The 16,294-nt window shown below is 38.8% G+C and overlaps 1 pseudogene; it reads left to right on the top strand.

The window, feature by feature from the left end:
* Nucleotides 1-7,860: 7,860 nt before the first annotated feature.
* On the top strand, nt 7,861-13,320 carry LOC138048918 (sentrin-specific protease 7-like; annotated as a pseudogene).
* The last annotated feature ends 2,974 nt before the right edge of the window (nt 13,321-16,294 follow it).

Genomic DNA, 16,294 nt, shown 5'->3' with positions numbered 1-16,294 from the left:
TACCGACATAAATAAAACCATTACTGGAACGTACCGGCTAATCAAGAATTCCTTCGATATATTTCCATTTCCAATACTTGAAAAGTGACGACTGATGGTGTCAGTACCGATCAACTTGTTTATTATTGTTGTTATAATAAAATTAAGTGTCCTTCTTCATTACGAAAATAGAGATGCCACCCAAGGTCAAATAAGAGGTTAAGTTGTACCAAAATAAACATAAAAAAATAATAATAATAAAAATTTAGTGGAATGATATTTAATTGAAGGCCAAAGTCCAAATACAAATTCAATGAAGAGTTGTAAGAGTTATCAGTTACTGTTGAGATTTAATTTAAACAGCTATGAGCGAATTATTAAGTGACTCATACAAATCTCTAAGCAGCGACCAGGTGCATCTCTTTGTATCTTTGTGACAGTTTATTTGGAGCAATAAACTTACAGATCGTAAAGGCATGTCAGTCATGAGAACACCTTTTCAGGGAGTTGAGTTATTTTATTGATATAAAGACGTATTATATGACTCGCTCCGTGAGCAGGCAAGATGAACCAAATCCTGTGATATGATTGGCGGGCAAGATGGAGCTTTCTTGCCAGCTCGGGATTTCTCGCTTGGTTCCGCAAGATCAAAGATCATTTTTTGGTGTTTTATCCCATTTAATCCTTTACTGACCAAGCTTGTCCAGTCAAGATGGCTCGTTCTCGGTCTATGAACACGCAAAAAAGAACTTGGCGGATATCCAGCCATCTTGACCTCACGCTTTAGTTGGTCAATAACATGAAAGCATAGGATGTAATGTATAAGAAACCTTCTGCAAAACTAAGTAAAAGTAGGTGGAACCTCAAATCAAAAAGAAAATACAGGACAGTTTGCTAGTTTTGAAGACAACAAAAGGAAAAATAATAATGACGATAATAATAATAATAATAATAATAATAATAATAATAATGATGATGATGATAATCATAATGATAATGATAATAATATGAAATCAAGAACACTCCGGATATGGTAAACTTTTCTCACAGAAAAATGAAGTTTTTTCATAACCAAATGCAGTTTATAGAAATAAAGTTATTCTCGAGCATTGATTAAGAAAATTCCCCCGAACGTTTCATCAAAAAAAAAAATCGTGTGAAGAGTTCTCACGTAGCGTTCGAAATCAGTTGACATTCTCGATAATCTGAGAGGTCTAAAATTAGGCTCGATTTCCGCCGCTCACTCGAGTTCGGGTATCCTCCCCGAGAAGAGACGGCTGGACGCGTGAGCGATAGATTGTGTCTGTGACGTAAATTCAAAATATAATTTATGCGAAGTCAATAGTTGCGGGGAAATAGCATTAGACATCCCAAAAACACTGTTTTTAAGAAAACAGAAATTATATGACAATGCTTAAAACGTCTGTGCGAAGTTTCCAGATGATACGAGCTTGAGTTTGTGGTTAAATGACCAGAATGATCAATGTGAGCTTGAATTCAACCGGCGAATGATCAAAAAAATCTTCGGCGGCTTCAGCTCTCGGTCGACCTCATCGGCCCCCTCGTTTTGCCACCAATAAACTCAGCAGTAATTTCAATTGATCTTGAGGAATTTTACTTGCTCTTACATTAGCGAAGTATGAGGAGAAAATTGCAATAGAAATGGATTTGAAAGCCGTATTTTGACCTTGGCGCCAACTGGAAAATCAGTGAAGTTTGCGAACTCAGGCCGTAGAAAACGACACAGTTCCCATTCTCCAGCTTCTCGAACACTTTTCGTTGTCGCAATCTTGGATGTTTCCTACCTTAAAAGCACTGTAAACCTCGAACAGGCCGGGTCAAAGAATACCTTCGCAGCCAAGACGTATAATTTATGCCAGACGGATTTGTGCAGGCGAGTTTCTGATTGGCGGAGATTAACAATGGCTCACCTCACGCGTCCAGCTGAGATTTCGGGAGTGAGCGCTGGCTCATTTCCCGAAACAGCGGCTGGTAATCGAGCCTAGTTTAAAATTCGGAAAAGTACTGTTTGAGACAAATATAAAATCATTACTCGAACCTACAAATTACGAATTCATTCTTCAAAGAGTCAGCAATTACTATTGAGATTTGAGATTTCATTTAAACAGATGTGAGTCACTTATAAAGTATCTCAAACAAACCCTGTGGAGTGCCCAGGAGCATAGCTATATAATTTAGTCACAGTTTATGTGGTGGTATAAACTTACAGCTCTTGTAGACTTGCGAGTCCTGAGAACATCGTTTCTGGGAGTTGAGTTATTCTATTGCCATAGAGATATCTAGAAATAAAAGTAAAAAAAACTTTCTTCAAACCTACGTTACCGTAGAACTAATTCATCTTAATTCTACCTTTCAAATTATTTTCAGAAATTCGAATTAAACGAGAACAGTGATATTCATTCCGATTTAGGTTTTATAAAGGCTCATTCCGAGTACTCGCTGATTACGGTCTTACCAAGAATCCAACGCCCAAGTGTAAGATTTATCCAAATTGGCCTACTCCCCATCAACGATAGAAAGGTGTCTATTTCTAAACCTAGTTTTGCGGGAAATTAAACAACAAACCAAGATGGCTAACTCAATGTTGTACCCAATTCAAACCCTTTAGAAAAATGTATGTGAGAAAAAAAATTGTGTCCGAGGTCTCGACTACGGCCCTCAGGGCACCTTTTTTTTCTTTTCTGGACCATCCTTGGCCCTTGGCCGGTAAATATATCTATTTTTACAGGAAGCAGGTGCAAGGGGGAGAAAAGCCTTAAAAATCGTTTAAAGACTAAGAAAATTATTGCCTGTCCTCACACTGTCTCCTGTTGTTCTCATGCTAGTTTGTACTAATTAGCATAAGAAGAGCAGTGAAGTTTTTATCAAAACAAGGTCAACTCCAGCCTCACTTTCATTCAAAGGTCAGGTTACTTTGCACACAACTGTAAAATGGTCAAACTCGTTTCCAGGGTCCTCTCTCTTCCTTACTCGAGAAAGTATCCCGGTTGCGGCTCGTCAGGTGTCTGCTACATTTTAGCAGATTCCAGAAAGATAATTAAAGGGAGGGGCATGATAACTTTTGTCTCCGATAGACTCATCCACTGAGTGCGAATTTGATTTTTATACAAAGACACGTAACCACAATGGAAAAGAGGATGTGAAATGGTCTATTTTTAAATGAAATGCCTGGAGTCTGAGAAAACACCCTCCACATTTTCTGATCTAATACTTACTACTTGAGCAACTGCATTTTAATAATTTAATTTCCCATTAAAATTAAGATGGACTTATTAGCCGCTCAATACACGTATAAAATTAGATATAATTACATGTGACTAGGTAAAATTAGCCTCCCACGAAATTCGTCACGCAATCATTCCTCCCCCACGAGCGTTCGTTCGTAGGGGAGGAATGACTGCGTGACGAACCCGTAAGAACGTTTGCGTGGGAGGCTAAGGTAAAATAAGATCAAAAGAAAAATCGCGTAATTTCTCGCGCAATTCCCTATCAACTTTTATCGTGAAACATCAGAATCCCTGGGTGTAGGCACTATTTTGACTCCACGTATGCTGAACATGGATTCAATTCACTGCGGTTTTTATAGATTTCGTTGATGACATAATGAATAGCCACGCGGGTGGCCAAATAACGCCAACATTTTTGTAGTTATCTTTTTTCCGGATTTCGATGTCTCAGCAAACTAGTGAGATCACTCCGAAAGTGCACAACTTTCATTAATTATTAAGACCGGGGAGAAATACGGACATAAATAAAACTATTATTGGAACGCACCGGCTAATCTACAATTCCTTCGATATCTTGCTATTTCCATTACTTGAAAAGTGACGACTGTTTGTGTCAGTAGCAATCAACTTGTTTATTATTGTTATTATTAATTAAATTCATCACAAAAATAGGGCCGCCACGCAAGGTCAAATAAAAGGTTAGGTTGTCCCAAATAAGAAAATAAAATGTAGTGGAATGACATTTAGTTAAAGGCCAAAGTCCAAATACAAATTCATTGAAGAGTTGAAAGACTTAAACAGCTACAAGGCAACTTATTAAGTGATTCAAACAAAGTGAGTCTGTGAATCAAACCCGGGCCACCTTGGTGGTAGGCGAGTGCTCTCAACACTACGCAAGCCCTGCTCCCCTTTAACTGGTTTGCGAGGGAAGCCTAAGTTGTAAGAGTGACAAAGGGTCCGCAAAGAGGAGCAACAACAACAGTCGTCAATGAGGACTTGACAATGGGACCGAAGGTAGTCGACGAGCTCACCCACAAGATTAATCAGCTGACGCATGTTGTCAATAGTTTAACGCCCGTTGTTAACGACCTAAAACAGCTTACGATGCCTCCTTGAGAGAGAGGAGTCTGGGGAGAGAGAGAGGTCGAAGACGACGTGGGCGAAGAGAACGGCCAAGCTGAAGGGGAGCCCTCGGCAAAAAAGCACAAATCTAGCTCAGGTCAACTTAATCAGTTTATTGTTGGTTTAGCTGGCGTCCTAGAACAGGAGGTTACTGAAAACGAGCAGACTGACTAGTACAGACCTTAAAGATAAAACAAATTTAATTTTTCTGTTTTCAGTTTTCCATTTCGACTCAAAGAAATATAGGGAAACATGAAAGGAAAAAAAAAAGAAAAACTGCAACATGGTGGTCAAACGAGTGCAACCAGGAACCCATGACCCGGAGCCTACAACTCTACTGTGTTCGTGTAACGGCGTTTTCACAGACCGATTTATTTTTAGATTGAATTTCCCGCGAATGAGACTCCCACAGGAGCCCGATGACCAATTACAAGAAATTAAGCTGACGTCATAGGGTCACCGAACCGGAACTGTCTTTGTTTTTTGACCTAATTCGCGGGAAGGGCTAGTCTAAAAATAAACCTACTTCTGAAAATGCCGTTTCACAGACGCTGTATGGAAGTTGCACGCTCCAGATGGGCTCCTGGTGCAACATGTTGGATTCAAATATGTTGGATGATGTTGCACTAACATGTTGGACCCTTTTAGCCAAGCCTTAACGACAAGAAACGTAGTAGTGGACGAAAGCAAAGAAAAAAAAAAAACCTCTACCCTTCGAGGCCCCCACACAGTGTCAGTCTTTTCACCAGTTCCCCAGTTCCCGGTTATTTTTTAGTGAAATATGACTATGATGATGATGATATTATAATAGTTTTCGACGTCTTGCCCTCTGTAAACCTTCTGCTTGTGTTGTAGCTTGCTGCAGAGAAAACTCGACATATAGGTAAAATAAACAACAAACTACTGCATTTTCCTTCGTATTTATTTATTGAAATGTCTCTCAAAAATAGTCGGAAATGGCATTCCCGAGACCTTAAATTTCAAACTTTTCAGGTGGAGCATGCCCCCAGATCCCCCTACTTTGGAGCGCCTTTGATAGAACATTGGCGCGAGCATAAGCTCGCGCACATTGATAAAATTTCGGATTTTGACTGACACCGAGCTGAATCTGTCAAGGAATTTGCTATTCTCCTTAACGAGCGCGGTGAGCCCCTCTTTTAATGATGTTATGCAATTGTAATAGGTACACGGAAAACATATTTTAAGGAAAAAAAAGTTGGACAGTAGAAGTTGTAGTATTTATATATAAATGAAGTGAAAACTGCATGTGGAGCCAGACACTAAGTGTGAGGTGATGATATTGCGGCCCAATTCGCTTACATTTTTTTGCAAGCTCGAGCAATTTGAAATCACTTTACTGAAAGAGTTTGTCCCAGACAAACAAGTAGGCTCAAGTTTTCAGTAATATCGAGTTCCAGTTGATCAAGTTTCAAATGCTTCTCGTGTAATTCCGAAAAAATAAAAGAGAACTTAAAATAAAGGGCATGCAGCGCGAAAACAAGCAGGGTGACCCCATCTATTTCCTGCATATTTAAAATATCCTGTGCATATAAGTATCAACTTTGCCAAGTTTGACAAAAATCTGGATAGGACGTCATTTTCAAGGGAATTACCTTAAAGCTGTGTACGGCCCAAAACGAACACTGTTGCCCCGGTTAAGAATGCAGATTGAACTGAGCTATTTACAGACATGAAAGAAATGTCAGACAGATGGAAAGAGCATTTTACCAACTGCTGAATCAAGAAGGCAACGTAGACAATGATGCAAATGACCACCTAACTGCACGAGAGACAATTGTGCATTTGAATGATCCAATTACCATGGAAGAACTAAAGAAAGCTGTAAAAGCTGCTAACATTGGTAAAGCGCCTGGTCTAGATGGCATACCAGCTGAAGTCATAAAACATGGCGGTGATGGTCTACTACAACAACTGCTTTCCGTAAAGTGCACTAGGTCAAACTGCTTGCGTAGATCCAAGGCTGGACTAACTGCACACCTAAGAACGTGCAACACGCAACACCGGCGCTAATTACTCTCGGCTCAGTCAACATCAAAATCGATATACTGGCGGAGAGGTAGAGCATTAAATTAGCATCGCCCAGGTCATGGGCTCGAATGCAGTTGGAGCCACCTGAATTGTCAACATGAGACAATTGCTTCAATTTTCCAGATAATCGCGAGGATCATTTGTCTCTTTCAGAAGCTATTGTGTTGGAAAGCATTCCCAGAAGCTGATGAGACTAGTGTAACCGCACTTGCAGATCTGGGTAATATCACGCAACCCACAGGAAAGACCGCTGCCGGAATTGAGAAATTACTCTGCTTGCTGTACTAGCCTAAGACACTTACTTCCAATGTTAAAGACCAATGCAATCCTCCATCTAATTAAGAAGCAAGGTTCCAGTAGTCGATATGAACGTCGCGAAGCGGGAATTAAATGTACCGATCTTCGCAGCAACAATATTGCTGAAGATGATGGATACTCTGATAATGATGCTGATGACGATCATCATGAGTTATCTGATGTGGATAATGTTGATGATGATCATAATCTACGGGGATGATGATGAAGAGGTGGAAGAGGAAGACGAGGGAGATGAACAGGATACCTTTTATCCTTTTCAAGGGGTTGTGAAAACACTGCATTTGGCAGAATTTACTTAGCTCTAAAAATTAGGCGGTGAAAATATGCCACAAGACATTTTATGAAAAAAGGCTCCTTTGCATGTTATAGTGGACACGAGATCAGATCTTCTACTGTTATGTTATAGAGTTGTCTGAGATCCACTCCAATAGATAGTAAAAGTAATGTGGGAAAATATGTCGACACAAATAATTATTACATTCATTGTGTGAGCCAGCATTATGTGATTCAAAAATCATATTTACAAGTTCCAGCGATTTTCTATTTTTTTTTTTAATTTGCGACAATTTGAAAACGCAGTTAAAGTGTGGTTTTCTGTGTGACAAATTGTCCAAAATTTGCTCCGACGCCAAGCAACGGCGAAGACTTAAAATGAATTCAATTGGCACCAAACTTAACACAAAATAAGAACAACCATTCTCTTCCATTCCTATCTAGATACTTTTTATGGACATGTTAAAATTGTGATTTTCAAAGCGCCTTATAAAACATCCTCAAAGTACGCATAACATGCCGGCGGAAAATGGGTGATACTTAACGCGATAAAAATGTACATGGTATGTAATTCTTTTGACTTCGTGACTTTTATGCTTCATATTCTTCAACTATTGCTATTATTCGTTTTCTGCATAAAGGTTTGTGCTCGAGCTCGGAACGCTTCCCTCTGAAAATGGCAAAAAAATGTTTGTAACCTGAGCGAGGTAAATCACGCAAAATTTGAACGCAAACTGATGCTAATTCTTCATATAAAATCGTTGAACTGACTAATTTTCGGCTTGTAGCTTGGCCTGATATGTCACAGTGGTTTTTTTAATTGTGTGAGCTTTATACTGTAGATACATTGTAAGTATTGAGTATATGAAACACATGGTTCACTGTGATGGTCAAACTCAGTTGTTCTTGTCCTTTTGTTTAGTCTGACAAATAATGCACAGAGTTGAACATATATTTTAAGATATCCATGTGTATTATAAATTTGCAGATCCTAACAGTGACTTGGATGTGTTGGATGCTGATGACATACCACCAAACAATCTGACTCATCAGGACAGGTTTGTTAAAGATTTATTTTTCAGCTATTGGAATGGATTCCTTGAGGCGAGCTACACGTACATATCCAGTTAAACCGCTTTCAAATATAGAGCAGTTAACTTAAATTGAATGATTTCATGCTACATGTGTAAGGCTTTGTTCAGTGTAACAACGAAGTTCTGTTCAATCTTTTTACTTTTTGTTGTTGGTTTTTCTAGTATCGTGGCTGTGTTCCCACCACGACCATCCATGGCAAAAGTTACTGTTCTGCAAATGGATATGGACACCTTGGATGATGGACAGGAAATCAACGATTCAATTGTTGATTTTTCTATGATGTAAGTAGCATTGAAGTTGATAAATTTGATGACATGTGGGGGCTTTAAATTTCTCAAGCTAGAGCTGTTTACTTTGTTTACAAGCAATGTTTTCTTTCCCTTCATTTTTTTCAAAGGTATGCCATCTATGCAATGGACCAGGAAGTTAAAAAGAGCCACGTGTTTAGTTCATTCTTCTTTACAAAACTGTCTGAGGGAATAAAGAATGGTGACCACAAATGTGCTACCCAGGTACTGAAACGCCTGCATAATTTTCGCCATCTGGGGACAATGAAATGAATGTCTTTGCTGTTTAATATAATTGCTAAAAACAGTACAGTGTATTTTATATGGGGAGTCTAGTTCATATGACTGAGGAAACATTTTGTGACAGGAATAATCTGTTTTTATTAAATCAGTAATTACATGTTTGTACATGTAGGCAAGTTCGTGAAAAAATTTCTTTTTTAAATCTGTGCTTATATATGTAAATCAATAAACATATTGACGTGCATCAAATAAGGTGGAATTCACAAAAGGGTACTTCTCGGAATTCTTGTTGGGGGTGTGCCGCTTGGTTCTCCAGTCGATCTTGGTTCCTTTAAAAACCATACCCAATTTCAGACCATGATGGTCAAATCTGTACCCGTTTTCGGACCATAATGGCTCAAAAACCATACCCTTAGGGGCGGCACATGCCTTTATAGCTTATATATGGTAGTATCCCCCCCCCCCCCCCTTCCTCCGTGGTTTCCTTCAATATTTTATTTTATTTTACATGGCATCCTAGGGTTACTGGTATAGCTAAATCTAACTCTTCTTCTCCCGTGACATGTTTTTAGTGCTGAAGAGCGACATGAGAGGGCTTGCTCATTCACAAGGAAAGTTGACCTTTTTAAAATGGATTTCGTTTTTATTCCAGTGTGTAGAAGGTTTGTGATTCTTGCAAGCTTGCGTGTCTATTTTTTTGTATTATAGTATTTTTGTTGTTTAATTGTTTGGTGAACCAACAGTGATAGGATTTTGACCACACAAGACTGTAAAAGTGATTGATCCCGTGGAAAAAGGATATCACGGAAATTCTCGTTTAATCCCAGAAAATCCTGTTTTTTAAAGGGGCAGTTTCACAGTTTTGCGCATGTCCAAGCTTTGGCGCTAGCAGTTTTAAATTTTACACTTTCTTTCTGAACCAGATGATGTTCATTAATCACAGAAAGTATTAAAGCACATACACTGAATTACTCAGACCCAAATTTGGTAGAAGATACATGTACTGCGGGTTTACACAGAAAATATCAAATTTAGTTTTGATTATCGTATTTATTGTACGGGTTTAACATTTTATTCAACGCACAAGTTATCTATTCGCATGCAGTAGGTTATAAAACAAAGGAAATGATTGCAAAAGTAATTCCAACGAGTAGTTCCACTTCAATGGCATTGTATCCATGTCCTGTATCATTTCTTTCCATTGTTTCAATAACAATGGAATTAAATGGGCTGAAGTGACAGTTTGCCTATGTGCAGAGACATCAAATTCTCCCTTTAAAGAGGTCTTTTTGATCAGCCCCTCGCCCTTTTCTGTAAATTATATAACAGACCAGTTTGAAGTGAGATCTAGTGGACACCATGTCATTACTAAAAGGTTTTTACTTATCTCAGGTTTGTCGCTCCTTGGTTAATATTTGGTTCAAATGGTTTACACCTACATGTTCTATTCGTACTCGTCTGAGTAGCTCTGGTCACATTAGTAAATTGCGTATTGTAATTCCAAGGTTTTATTTTGATATTTTTAGTGGTCACTGGTTCCTGGCTTTGGTTTACAACCTCCCATTACTGCATAGTGAACGGTAAGAATAGTCTTTCGAAGAATTCATGTGTTTGAGACCTATTCTTGGTGGTGGTAATGTATTTGATGGCTATGTATTACCAGTGATCACACAATTTGTATCCCTACTACACCGTCCGTGTAGGTCATATTTTACACATTCTGACTTTCGCATCGTCGGTTTTAGGGTACCCATATTTATGATTGATTCTATTGTTTGGGGTTCCGAGGACAGTTTATACTGTACTCCATCTTCGAGAGAGCGGGAAGCTGAGCTAATTCGAAGGTAAGTTTAACTTGTAAATCGAAAGTCAAGATGTAAATTCTGTTCAAAGCTACTTTTTATTTATGGTGACACAATTTTACTCCAAACGAAGAATACACAACAACATCAACAACAACAACATCACCTTTATTTCACCTCGGATTTACAAGAGTAGCTGTATAGCTAATTTGTCCGAGAAAAAATAAATAAATAAAATCATATATTATATACAGTACATTAAACTACTATTTACATAAATAAAAACTACATTGATGTTCGAACGAAATTTGGCATATTTTAGTTCTGAACTCGTTCAAGGCGTTAATGACCTCAGGTCCTCTGTTAGTTCCACATGTTTGCAGAAGTGTATACATCTGAAGGAATGTAGACCATAAGTGGTTGTGTTAACGTATGGGATAACAAATTTCCTTGATCCCCGTAGGTTGCGTTCAGTATTCCTCATTTGAAAAAGACCAAGTATGTACTTCGGCATCGTTTCAAACTGAATTGCCTTAAAAACTGTTTTCATCATGTCTTGGCACCTAATACCAAACAGATCACTAGAATTAAGTTTGCTCAGTAGCTCCTGGTAATACAGAGACACGATCAATATTCGTTATACGTCATTAAGTTTCCTAAGCTAATACTTTCTTAACTTTCCTTGAAACTGCTGTACTCTTTGACTTTCTGTTAAAATAATTAGACAGACGAGAAATGGAAAAATAGCAAAAGGAATGTTCTTAAATTGGCTGCCGAAGTTTTCGTAGGTGCGTCAATTACCGTGCTGCCCTGTATGATTTTTGTAAGATTACAATTGCTTCCTGTATATTACTTAGGTCAGGAGTTGATGCTCGGTAGAGCACAATGCAGATGATGCATTTTACATGTATCATTTGTTACTGTATTCCAAGAGTTGACTTTGTTTGTATTATTTAAAGTTTTATTAGATGCGAGTGGTCAGTAACGAGAGGAACTGTGGATACGAGAGTCCCTGAATTTAGTGACAAATCAATGCCAGTTTTTTACCCTAAGGTGAGCTTATGACTGGATTTCTATTCCACGTTGATAGTTGATATATTTATCATTCGAGATTTTTGAAAACGGCTCCGCTGAGATCATCCTTGCATCTCAAACGTTGCTAATAGAAAAACAAAAGGTTGCATAGTCCTTGTTTCTCCTTGGTTCTCTCTTCTTTGTCCTTTCTTTTTCGCACCATTATAACCTTCTTGAGGCCTCAAACCCTTGATTCGGTGTCGTTTCGCGGAGAACACTCGAGTTTTCATCGGCCGCCTTTATAGAATTATAAATATAAAGAAATTGTATTTCATTAGATAATTAAACTGAGTAAATTGATCTATTACAATTTGTTGTCCTAGGTACCACAGCAAGAAAACGGCTACGACTGTGGTGTGTTTCTTTTGATGTTTTTTTGAACAGTTCTTGAAACGCAAGGTAAGGATTTCGAGTGTCATCAACAGGTAACCAGCGTTTATTTCGTTATTAGGTATTTTTGCAGCTCACTTTCGCTTCAGTTTATTCCAGTTACAAAAATCGTTGGTATTTCAATTGTTTTACGTGAATGACGTCATAACCTGGAAGTTGGTTGGTTGTGGGTTACGAACTCCTCTGTCAAAAGCAGCAGACTTGAAAAGACATCCGGTTTTTTTTTTTTTGTCGATTTGTTTTTCGTTTTTCATAACTGAAAGCAATCATGCCATTTAAACTGGATTTCTCTCTTATACGTTCCATATAAAGTAAGATTCCAAAGGTGGAGTTAAAATTTACGTCGAGAATAACTCCTTTTCTTGGGTAGTTTTACCTCCATATTTACTCCAAATCTGGAGTTGAAATAACTCTCATTACCTTGGGGTAATTTTAACCCTTCCTATGGAGTTATTTTAACTCTGCCACATAGGAAAATAACTCCTTCTTGGAGTTGAAATAGTTCTAACAAAAATTTTAACTCCAGCGCAATGGGTTGATTTAAGTCCACCTTGGGAGTTATTTGTGCTGAATGTATGCTGTATTCTAGGTTTGAAAAATCTTATCACTCGTCTTGAAAGTATTGTGCTTTTAGTTTGATGTAATGTCTTATCTATTAACCCCTATATTTTCTTTTCTTTTCAGCTTCCAGTCGACGACCTCTTGTCAAGCAAACCCCTCAGATGGTACAATCAGTCGTCCGCTCTCCCGTTCAGAAAAAGAATAGCCGATATCTTGATACAGTTGAGCAATTAGTGTCGATGTTTGTCAGCAAAATGCTGCATACGTCATAAAATTGGGATCATTAGCAACGACGACTTTCACGGCAGCGAATATGTCAGTATTACAATGAATTCTCGTTTTTTTTTTTAAACGTCCTGATTACTGCAACTCGCTTTATTAAATGTCAATTTTTTTGCTGAAATTTCCTGGAGTTGAATTCTTGGAGACTGCAGCCAAGTTAAATAAACAGAAAGCAAATTTCACGTCCTGGTCGTGCAGTGTGACGACAAAGAAATGTACCAAAAAGGTGTAGTGCACGTGCAGAGTTGTTTTTGTTGTTAAGCCTATTCAGTTTTTTGACGTTCGCGTTGCCGTCGTCATTGCTTAAGATCACTATTTCTAACGGTCCGAAACCGGCAGGAGTGTCTTGTTTCAGTTGAGAGAGAAGGGTTAGGCCCGTTCCAAACGCCGATCCATTCATGCGCCGAACCTAACTGATGAGTTAAGAGCGGCAGAAGAGAGGCGTTTGAATCAGTTTGGTTCGGCAGGTTAGGTTTGGAGCGTCCAACAACGTTAAGTTCGGCAGGGTCTGTCGCACTATGCGACGTTGGAGCGGCGGCTGATTCACACGGCGTTCTTGTGATGTGCTGAACCTTACGCATAAATTGTGATAATTTATAATCTTACCACAATACACTCCTAGACCCCTTTACCATTGTATGGATTTCAGTTTGGTTCGACCCAGGTAGGGCGTATGAATCAGCCGTCGCTCCAAAGTCGCTCTTTAGTCGAACTTTATTGAGTTAGGTTCGGCACGTGAGCGGAGCGGCGTTTGGATCGGGCCTTAGTATTTACTCAATCCGAATTGTAATGCTCGTTTCAAGGGAATGAACAAACCGAACACTGATAAGGATTATTTACGTTTATGTAACTAGGCAGTGAAGTCAAATGTATGTACGGTAAACACACGATGGGAAAATAACATGGAGTTGAACGCTTTCTTTTCTTCTTTATAACGACAATTGCATACGCTTATATTTATCTTTTAAGTAGAGAAAATAGAAACACACATCACTGAGATCCACTGCCGAGCAAACGAGCCATCTCAATGTACATAAAGAGCGTATGAGCCTGCAATTAGCTTCGTCAACGCAAAGAGCAAACGAGCCGGCTCGTTTGGTGCATGGTTAAAAGTGGCCGTGTATTCTGTAGTTTAGCCCCTTTTGTTTTAATATAAAGTCGTTTTACTAACGCGGGAGTTCAGTCGATTTGCTACACTAAGGTAGCTAGATGATTTTCAGCCAAACTTACGAACGAGAAATTGTCGTAAATTTATTCTTAACGTTGTAGCAAAACGACAGGTTATCTAGCCACTCTGGCATGAGGTTTTGTATTGTAAAGTTCACGGGATTTAGCCCGCTAAGACGTTTAGCTATACTTAAGTGATTTGTCACAAATGTTAAAAAAATGTGCAAATAAAAGATAATTCGAACTCTTGCGCATTTCGTGGTACCGAAACAAGGAGCTAAGATACCTTAGTAAAACTTAACGTTTGGCGATTCAAGTATGCATAGAAAGAATTGCGGTCGTTTCGCCAGTGTTTTATGCTTCGCAAACGGACAGTTCAGTAATATCGTTGGTCAGTTTGCTGATGAGTTATGTGATTCGCTAGTCGCAACGATAGTTTAAAGAACGAGAAAGGTTTTTGTTTTAGTACTTCAGTGGCTCGCTAATCGCGGTTAGAGTTTAAAAACAACAAGAACTGAGATGTCTTAGAGTTAGCTAACTCACTTACAACGTCAGATGTAGGACAATACAACTCATGGCTGAAACGACCGGTTACCCAGAGAAACGAGTAGATAGCCAAATACTTTCAAATCAGCAATTCCTTACATTGGGCACAGCTCCTAAAGGAAAAATATTTAGAATCTCGTGTGTAAAGTTAACTTTGAATTGTGTTCTAAAAAGACATTTGCATTCAAACAAACCCTCACTTCTTTTCTAACGAGTACGAGTATTTAAAGGGAGGTCTTTCTCACGAAAAACCTAATGGTAAGTTTACCATAACGGGAGAAAGAGTATAAGCCAGGCCACCAAATAAGTTCTACTTCCCTCGTACATCTTCCTTCACCAGTGCTAATTTCAATGACTGATCTACTAGTCGGTCTTGCTCCAGCATTTCTGGCTCTTTGTTTTGCAAAAATAAGGGCCTCCTCTGGATTCATTTCTTTAATATCTGGAACCTCCTCGTGATTCCGGAAGAGTGCCTCGGACTTGAACTCTAAAACGTTTTGCTCGTCTAGCAGCCTCCGAAATCCATCCTCCTCGAATATTTTGTAAGAGAAACGCCGGGTCTTCCTCTTGAAAATTGGTTGACGCCTGTGTTTAACTTCTAGGACGCTATCCAGTATTGGGGACCCCAAACGACTCAACATGTGGAAAAAGTACTGCTCGGGAACTTGAAAGCAGTCAATATGGCACCATTTAGCTGTGAATAGACGAAAAAAATTGTTGGCAAAAGCTTAAGTATTCCAACTTAAATCATAAGGGAGTGTTTACCTGGATGATCTGGTACTAAGGATGAATTGATACGTTCCACTTCAAGTACTCCTCTCTTTCTTCATGCCCCAGAGTAACTGCCTCGTCGGCATGATTGCCTGAATCGTCTTCGAACCTCTCTCTTTTAAAGGTACCTCGCTGATGTTTTAGATGGAAATGCTTCGTCAACGAAGTACCAGGTTTAAACTTCTTGAAACACAGGTGACACTTCACAACAAACGGCATGGCAACGTTTCTCCACAATGTAGCACTTTTAGTTTCTTTGATCGCGCAATTAGATGAAAACGGAAAGTCTGAAGCATTTTTCTCACTTTCAAGAAGTTAACATGAATACAAATAATGCATTATTCGTTTTCCGGCAAATCGAACAAAAGCATTATTGTTGATGCTTAATTAAGTGCTTTTGTTTTTTATTGTGTCGGCCGCATTGAAGGTTCAAACAGCGGCTCTTACATGAAAGTGATGCAACACGAGAAAAAAAAGAGTCGTAAGGCAAGCAAAAGATTCGGGAGATAAGTAACATCATATATTTTGTTTTTGTAACTTCGGCATATAGCAGTTACCCGCAGTAAGTTAACACTCGCAGAGTAATTTCGACGAGTCTCTAGGGTCCAAATTACCGATACCAATAGAAGGGAAAGTGAGAATTTTGTCGGAAAAACCATAACTGAGCAGCAAAGAATGCAAGTGAGAAAATTAAGTGCCAAACAGTGGGAATTGTGATCAGTTATAATAACAAATGTTCCCTCCGAGTGTTTAATTGACTTCGAATCAGTGAACGACAGAAGTTGCTGCAGAGATGTCGAAGTATAGGAAACATTCGATTCAGGAAAAGCGAAGAAGATCAAAATGTAGAAAACAACGGAAAAAGTTGGCGAAAAAGTACTCAGAAGGAAGGAAGTGGTAGAAACCCTTCGACATTAAACACAGGATGTGAAGTCAACGTGAAACAGCCGTTAATGCAAAATCAGCCACTTGAAATTCGAGGTTCAAACGATGAGAAGTTTCCTTTGGAGAACGACTCAATTGTAACTGAAGACAAATAACCATGCCTTCCGATGATATTCTCAGGAACTGAACAATGCTTTGCTAG

The sequence above is a fragment of the Montipora capricornis genome, chromosome 5 (genome assembly GCF_036669925.1).
Source record: "Montipora capricornis isolate CH-2021 chromosome 5, ASM3666992v2, whole genome shotgun sequence".
NCBI lineage: Eukaryota > Metazoa > Cnidaria > Anthozoa > Scleractinia > Acroporidae > Montipora > Montipora capricornis.
The sequence above is the reverse complement of the archived record's forward strand: the minus strand, read 5'-3'. Positions and strand labels throughout refer to the sequence as shown.